This window comes from Asparagus officinalis, chromosome 10, assembly GCF_001876935.1.
Source record: "Asparagus officinalis chromosome 10, Aspof.V1, whole genome shotgun sequence".
NCBI lineage: Eukaryota > Viridiplantae > Streptophyta > Magnoliopsida > Asparagales > Asparagaceae > Asparagus > Asparagus officinalis.
The window spans coordinates 30,211,059-30,219,205 of record NC_033803.1 but is presented as its reverse complement, the minus strand read 5'-3'; positions in this window follow the sequence as shown (position 1 = coordinate 30,219,205).

Below are 8,147 nucleotides of genomic sequence, written 5' to 3'. Positions count from 1 at the left end.
TGATTTCTTTAAAAAATTAAGATCGCTGAGGTGGCACGGACATGGTGAGTCAGCAAAAGTAGTTGGCGTTCATGGATCAGGTTTTTGATTAAAATTTTAGGGCAAATTTTATAATATAGGGGTTTTTGGAAGAGAGGAAAATAAAGTGAAATTGATCTGGCATAACCTAGGTGTGAGCAGTAGGCCTCCAAATTCACAGATGAAGCAAGATAATAATGTCATCTTCAAGCTCTCGCTCATGGTCACTTAGTAGTGCTAGAAGACATGGATCATAGGTAAGAAATGACCATGTTAATTTTAATTAAAAAACACGTTCAACATTGGAATGAAGTAGCAAAGAGAAACTCATCTATTACTCTAATCCAAAATAAATATAAGAATCAGCATTCAGGAATAACAATAAAAAAATGACATTTCGAATAAGAGGGAATTTGGTTTTAAGAAAAAAAAAGCTTATTTCAACAAACAACAAAAACCAAAACCAATTGAGATAACGACGTTATGAAAGAGCTTGGTCACTTGCATGTGAATCTAACTAACAAAGAAAAAAATTTCAAACTAAACATATTCTCAATTTTATTCCCAAAATTCGACCTTATTCAAACTTTATTATGAAAATCGACATATTTTCTCGTCACGTCAGCATCGTGGTCAGAAAGTGGGTCGATTTTTTTTTATCGCGATCCTAATTAGTCGGGATTGCCAACCCCGACTATTTAGGACCTCACCCACAATTTCGCACCTAAATTAGTCGGGGTTCCAAACCCCGAGTATTTAGCACATATTTAAATCTGTCGGGGTTGGGAACCCCGACTATTTTAGAATGCCTAATTCAAAATGGTTGGGTTCCCAACCCCGACCATTTAGCATCGAGTGGCCAAGCCCAAGTTGGGAAACCCGATCCACTAAAATTAAAATGACTGATCGCTTGCGCCAAAATCAAACCTCTGAGAGTAGAAGAGTCACTTGGTCTCGGGAGCGAAGACGTCGAAGCTGTGGATGTTGTCGCCATGGGAAGTGATGCTTTCCGAGAGCCTGGCCACAATCCCCACAGTATCCGGGCATTTGAACATGTGTATCCAGTGCACGTGCCCTACAGCCACTGACTAAGTCGTCGCTGACAGAGACTGTTGCCGTCGTCCCCGCAAAGAGGATCGAGATCCACCGAGTAGCAGGATGTGAGATGTTCAACTAAAGAAGAACATTTTGGACCCAATTTCGTTTTCCTTTTTTTTCCTTTTTAATTACCATTGACTGAAGATGAGGACAAGAAAGTCGTCATCTTTTTTGGTTGGAGACCATTCCTTCATGAGAGGATGTTGGCTGGCGTTGGTCGGGTGCTGCTGCTGCTAAATGGTCGGGGTTGGGAACCCCAACCATTTCGAATTAGGCATTTTGAAATGGTCGGGGTTCCCAACTCCGACTATTTTTGCAATGGCTAAATTAATCGGGCTTTCGAACCCTGACTAGTTCTAATTAGGCGGGGTTGGCACGCTAACCCTGACTAATTAGGGTCGCGATTAAAAAAAAATCGATCTATTTTCTAGCCACAGGGCTGACGTGAAACCCCGACTAGTTCTAATTAGTCGGGTTGGCGTGCCAACCCCGACTAATTAGGATCGCAATTAAAAAAAAGTGACCTATTTTCTGTCCATTACGATTAATTAGGATCGCGATTAAAAAAAATCGATCCATTTTCTGTCCTTGACAATAACGTGACGAGAAAGTGGGTTGATTTTGATAATAAACTTTGAAGTGGGTCGAATTTTAGGAATAAAATTGAGAATGAGTTTGTTTTGAAAATTTCTTCAACTAACAAAACAAGTAGAATACAAATTGAGATCATAAAACCCTAGGAACGAAAGCAACGAGAGATAGTAGTTGAATTAGGGAAGAGGAGAAAGCCGCCAGGGGCTCCGGCGAGAGATGAGTAGAAGACTCGACGAATGCCCAGTTCGAGACGCGTTCCCATTTCTCATCCAGCGGCTGCTGCTTTCTTTTGTTCCGGCGTTAATTAGTCAGGGGGAGAGAGCGAGAATGAAGACGAGTCACGAGAGTGGGATTTGGTTTCTCTTCTTCTTTTTTCCCCCTCTCGTGTTTTCTTGATATTAGTCCCTTAGTTTTCCATATTTTGAGATAATCCCTTTAAAAGGCTAATTAGCTCTTAAATATCCTATAGTTCCTTTCCCCCATTTTACACTTATTTTTGGCAGCACTTCTATAGTCTTTAGTTTCTAAACTTTAAACTTTAGTAACATCAAGTAGGTAAAGATTGAAAATTTTCTTCCGAATTTTTTCATGTGACACTTACAAGCTAATTTCAATAATCTCAATTTTTAAGGTTTGTTGAACTTAATATCATCCTACCCTAATTCTATATAAAACACACCCAGATTATATTTCAAAAAGGAAGACCAAACACTGAAAGTTGAAAGATCCTAGAATTAGCTTATTATCGTCATGTGGAAAAAGAAAAATCGAAAGAGATCTCTCATGTTGAAAAAAACAAGGTTACTATAGTGCAAATTTTAGGAACTTTAATGTATGTATATAATAACCTCAAATAAGTCAAGGTATATAAGTATAAAGTAAGGGGAACTATAAGATACTTAAGTGCTATTTAGCCCTTAAAAACCATTACGGATCCTATCAGAACCATTCCTATAGAAACGGGATAATCTATAATATAAATAGAAGTATTATAGTTTTTAAGCTAGCAATCCAACTATCCATGAATGGTATACATCACTCCTTTCTATAGGGCGTTCTGGTAGAGTCTTTACTCCTTAAGAATGAGAAGAAGATGGCATTTCTGTCTAAAAGTAGTGAAAATACACATTAGATAAAGAAAGAAGACATTGTGATTCACTCATATCAACTTATGAAGACTTGTTTATCAACTAACAAATATAGAAAGATTTTCTGATACTGGTGATTATTTTCAAGAGGTTGTTTTGAAATTAATAATTACTAGTATTTAGACCCGTGCAAAGCACGGTTTCAAAAAAAAATTCTGTAAATATTGAACATGTTACCCAAATAAAGTATTCTGCTTTAAATATGAATTATAGGGGTTCTTTTTGCTTTTTTTATTTGTTCCGATATTCGATCAAGTTTGATTCAATAGTTCATTTAGTACCAATTGTCCAACACCATATGACTCAACTACATTTATTTGTATACTTAATGGTAGATCCATAATAGCGTTTAAAGTCTCATAAATACATAGACTACAAAGACTCGCAAATTACTTGCCATAATGATATACTAAGACGACTGACGATATCAATCACGACATCTCAAATTAAATAGCTACCTCATGTTGTTCCAAAGTTCACAAAATGGAGGTACAATATCAATCACGACATCTCAAATTAAATAGCTACCTCATGTTGTTCCAAAGTTCACAAAATGGAGGTACAATTCTAAGAAAAGTAGATGTAGAATTATTGATGAAATTAGAGAGGAAAATTCTGTTTTAATAGAGAACCCAGCCTAAGCAGCTTGTAAAGTTTAATTTAGTTTTGACTCTTCAAACTGAAACATATAACTTTAGATTATTCAATTTTAATTTTTCAAACTTAAATATATCAGTTCGTAAATTTAACAAATATTTGTTCTCTCTTTAGTTTTTGTTTTTTGTTTTTAAGCATAATTTAGTGGTAATTTTTTGACCGTGGGTTTTTTAGACAGATTTTCAAATTATGTTACTTATAATGATTTTCAAATTATGGTAGTTATAGAATTCTAACTAACTGGCCTAAACAAAATCACCAAAGAAAAAGAAAAGAAAAAGGAAAAAAGAGAAAATGGAAAAAAGTAACAAATTTATGTTAAAAAATTCATTTGGAAAAATGTGCAGTCTTGATAATAGGTTTAATGAACATATGTTATTTTCTTCAAATTTCTCTAATCTATATGGATTAAGAGGAGTTATTTAGAAACTATAATCTTAAAAGATATTGAATTCTATAACTGACTTAAATCTCATATATAAAATCTTTTTTGAAATAATGCTAACATAATTTACATTCTGTTTTAAGAATGTAGTAGTTTAATATCAAATATTAACATGATATCAACTCAGTTTAGAGTACATTGTAGTTCAAGATAATCTTTTAAAATAATATTAAAATAATCTCAATTCAATTTAGTTTATTAGAGAATGGAATAGAGCCATTTTTCAAATTTGATTTATTTCCTTTGTTTCCATTGGAGGTAATAGATAAATACTAAATGTTTGACTTGTGGCTAGCCTAGTGGCAGATGTTTTAATAGTAAACATAGATTTGATTGAAAGAGTATTGAATCTGTCTCATTTCTTCGATTGGTTTATGTTAATAATCAAGATTTCAAGAGAATTAAAGATTGATTGAAGCCCTAATACTTAGATCGAAACCCTAGATTTTTAGGATGTGGCCACTGCAAAAGTTGGGATCAGTGGATGTTGGGCTTCGGCGAGGGTGTCGGCGGAGTCGGCAACGGCCATGAGGGGGATAGGGGGAGAGAAGTTTTTTTTTCTGAAGAAATATTGAGAGAGGAAGAGAGAGAATCGTGGGGATTTAAAAAAATGTACGGTTAAAGAAAGGAGGCGGGAATGTTTAAGGAGAACATGGCTTGGGATATGCTGATTAGGATCTACTGTTCCTTTTATTGTTCCTCTTTAGTTAAAAAAAGTAGTAGATGGTGATATTGCTGTGTAATCGAACTCGGTTAGTTTTTCTAGCTCCCAGATAAAATGTTGGCTATCATGTAGTAATTTACAAAAGTTTTTTAGCCCCTGGATAAAATTTTGGATGTCATGCAGTATTTGAAAGGATACATCTATTAGTCCCTTTTGCCGCATCAGAACGCTTAAGTTTTATAATACGGTATGATGGAATGGTGACCTTTAATATGGTATCAAAGCAATTCAAATCCCACCCAAAACACATGTAAATTACATCCCTCAGTACTTACTCACATTTTTCAGATTTTTGGTGCAACTAAAGACGGTAAGAGTATTTATTGTTCAAGTCCTTAGAAGCTCAGTATCTAATGACGACCAGATGAACGTGCATTACTTATATCTGTTCCGCCAGTACAACTCAGCAAAATCATGTAACTTCACATAATATTGGATATCGTGTAACAGTGATAGATGAAGTAATTCACATGCATTCAGATGTCTAACCGCTAAGGTTCAACCTCTATACATTGTTATATTGAAACTCAAGGGAACAGAAATTGATCTCAAATGAACAACGCCTCCATATGTCAACAAAACCATAAACCAATAGTAATTACAGACCATCAACTAAAACAGGGGACATCTGGAAATACACCAATGAAGGAAGCAAGGCTCTCGGCAAAATAATCCCATACACAGAACTAACCAGCTGCTTGAAAATCCACAAAGTCATCTTCTACTAACTCTTGAGAGCTTGTTTCCTTCACTGGGGATTGTGAGTCTTCACATACTGCTTCTATGCTCGTGCTGCTCAGAGTACTTGATGTAGATTGTGGTGAGTTGAACGGGGATCGATTGATAGGAGTAACGTGCGATAATGGGCCCAGGGGAGGAGGAGGCTTGAGACATATAGTGCCATCTTTTACTCTTGCTTTTTCGTCAAGGGAAAGATTGTTCAGGCCTTGTGCAAAGAATGAAGATTTTATAATCTTTTACTCTTGCTTTTTCGTCAAGGGAAAGATTGTTCAGGCCTTGTGCAAAGAATGAAGATTTTATACCTCGACTTCCCTTCTATTACACACAATCAAACCAATCAGATGTCAAGTGGGATTGAGTATAGGGATATAAATGCACAAGCTAATTAAATTTGTATAAGTTAATATGTAGATATAAGAAATACAGCATGTCTAGAAATGTCATAACCCATCCACTGTAGATGATCAAATATTGATACATGTTATGCATATCAAACCACAATATATGTTTGTATGTATGCTCTGAATGCTAATGTTTCATAATAGGCCATAGTGTAATACATTCACCAGATATACACTTTAAAAGAAGTGTATATATACACATCATGGCACATACTTCATACATATAGTATTTCTGTACTACTGTACCCAAGCTCGAGTGCCGAAGTTTTAAAATTTTCCTTTCAGAGCTCGTTGACATTTGTCTCATGGTATGTAGGAGTACATGTTATAGACCTAGATCACATGAATTTGGATATCACACAGATAGCACATTACAAATCTCACGGTTAGAAGAACATCAATCTACTTCACCTTCTGTGCCAAACCAGAGTTTGGCACCTTTTATAAGCTTTGTAGTAGATAGCTCATGAGACCTATGTTTTACAAATGCAGTTCCTTAATGACATTATAACTTACCTCTGAAAGATCTCCGACAGAAAATAAAACTTCACTGTTTCACATATGATGTTCATCGCACATACACAAATATGCAAAACCTTTTGGTTGACATGCACACCATTGTAAAGCAAAAAATCAAATCTTCATTATGTAAAATCCAGGTATATATTTTCCATGTGCAGTTTGCACATGGCTAATACATGTGCATGCTTGAAACTCACTCTTTGACAAAGGAATAAGTTATAAAAATTGATCTCTAAAAAAATACACATAAATACATGCACTTCCATACATGCCTCAAGAGAAAATGTGTATACAATTCTTGGTTTGTCTTGCCTGAGCTTCTTGGAGTGAACTCTAACACACAGAATTTTTGCAACCACGCTCAATAAGATACTGACATAAGCCACTCAGACAAGTACATGCTCTGCCTTCAACATTATAGACATAGTATAGTTTAAGATATGTTTTGGATGGTTGTTCATGATGAATTGTTTTAAAGTTTAATCTACTTGACCAATAGGTTAGTTTTCCTACTTGACAGTTTCTCTCCCATGGTTTATAAAAATATTTTCTTTCTCACTGTAAACTTGGGCAGGAATTTTAGAATCAACCATAGGGATGCTCAGGCTGATATCCAGTCTAACAAAATTCGAAATTTCTGCGGAGAGTTCTCATTTTGGATGTTGTTCCGTAGCTGAAACATTTCAAGGAAAGGGGCTTATCTGGTAATTCAATAACCATCAAATTTCTGTAATTCAAGATCAAATCGAAGATATAATCGAACAAAAAATGCACAAAAATAGGGTTTTTTGATTGAAAGAGTACCAGTACTCGAAGGTATCGTCGAAGTATTTCTCCGAGTACTGAATTTGTCCCATTTCTTGGCTTGGTTTATGTTAATGATCAAGATTTCAAGAGAATTAAAGATTGATTGAAACCCTAATACTTAGATCGAAACCCTAGATTTTCTGAATGTGGCCACTGCAAAAGTAGGGATCGGTGGAGGTTGGGCTTCGGCGAGGACGTCGACGGAGTCGACAGCGGCCATGAGGGGGAGAGGGGGAGAGTGGAGGAAGGGGAAGGGAAGGAAATCAGCAGAGATAAGAAATGGGGAAAGTGCTTCATGCCGCTCCTCGGAAGAAAGAGAAGACAAAATGGGGAATGTGAGAGACAGAGAGTGAGAGAGAACGTGGGTTGTCATCAACTGTTGTGGGTTTTCATTAACTGTTCATCAAAGATTATTGAAGGAGATGTGGGTTTTGGTTCTGAAACGTGGGGAGTTTGGATGGTTACGGTGAATTAACTTAACAATGGACGGTTGTGAAGAATTGAGGGTAAATACGTGGAAAATTAAAAATTTACTATTCATTCTAGCTTTTTTGTTGTTCTCTTTTAGTAATAAAGAAGTAGATTTACACTTCCTCTATTCTTCCTCATTTCTTCAAATATGTTTTGTTGGCTTTCTTTCTTAATTTTATGAGAGAAAATGCATGTGAATGAGTATAATTGTTTAATTCTACATAAAACATCTAAGATGTTCGCATATGTTTAATCATATATGGTAATGAGAATTATTACTACTTATATTATTACTACTAGTACTAGTACTACAACTACTATTATTACTATTGTCATTGTTGCTTTTGTAATATCATGATTTTCGAGAAAGATCAATTATAACTTATAATGCTAACCTATTTATTCCAAATATAATGCTAATATTATTCCAAATATTCCAATTGACCAAGTAACATAAAATGCTAACCTATTTATCACTAAACAAATTAGTATGGAAGTGCACATACATCAATCTAAAATAC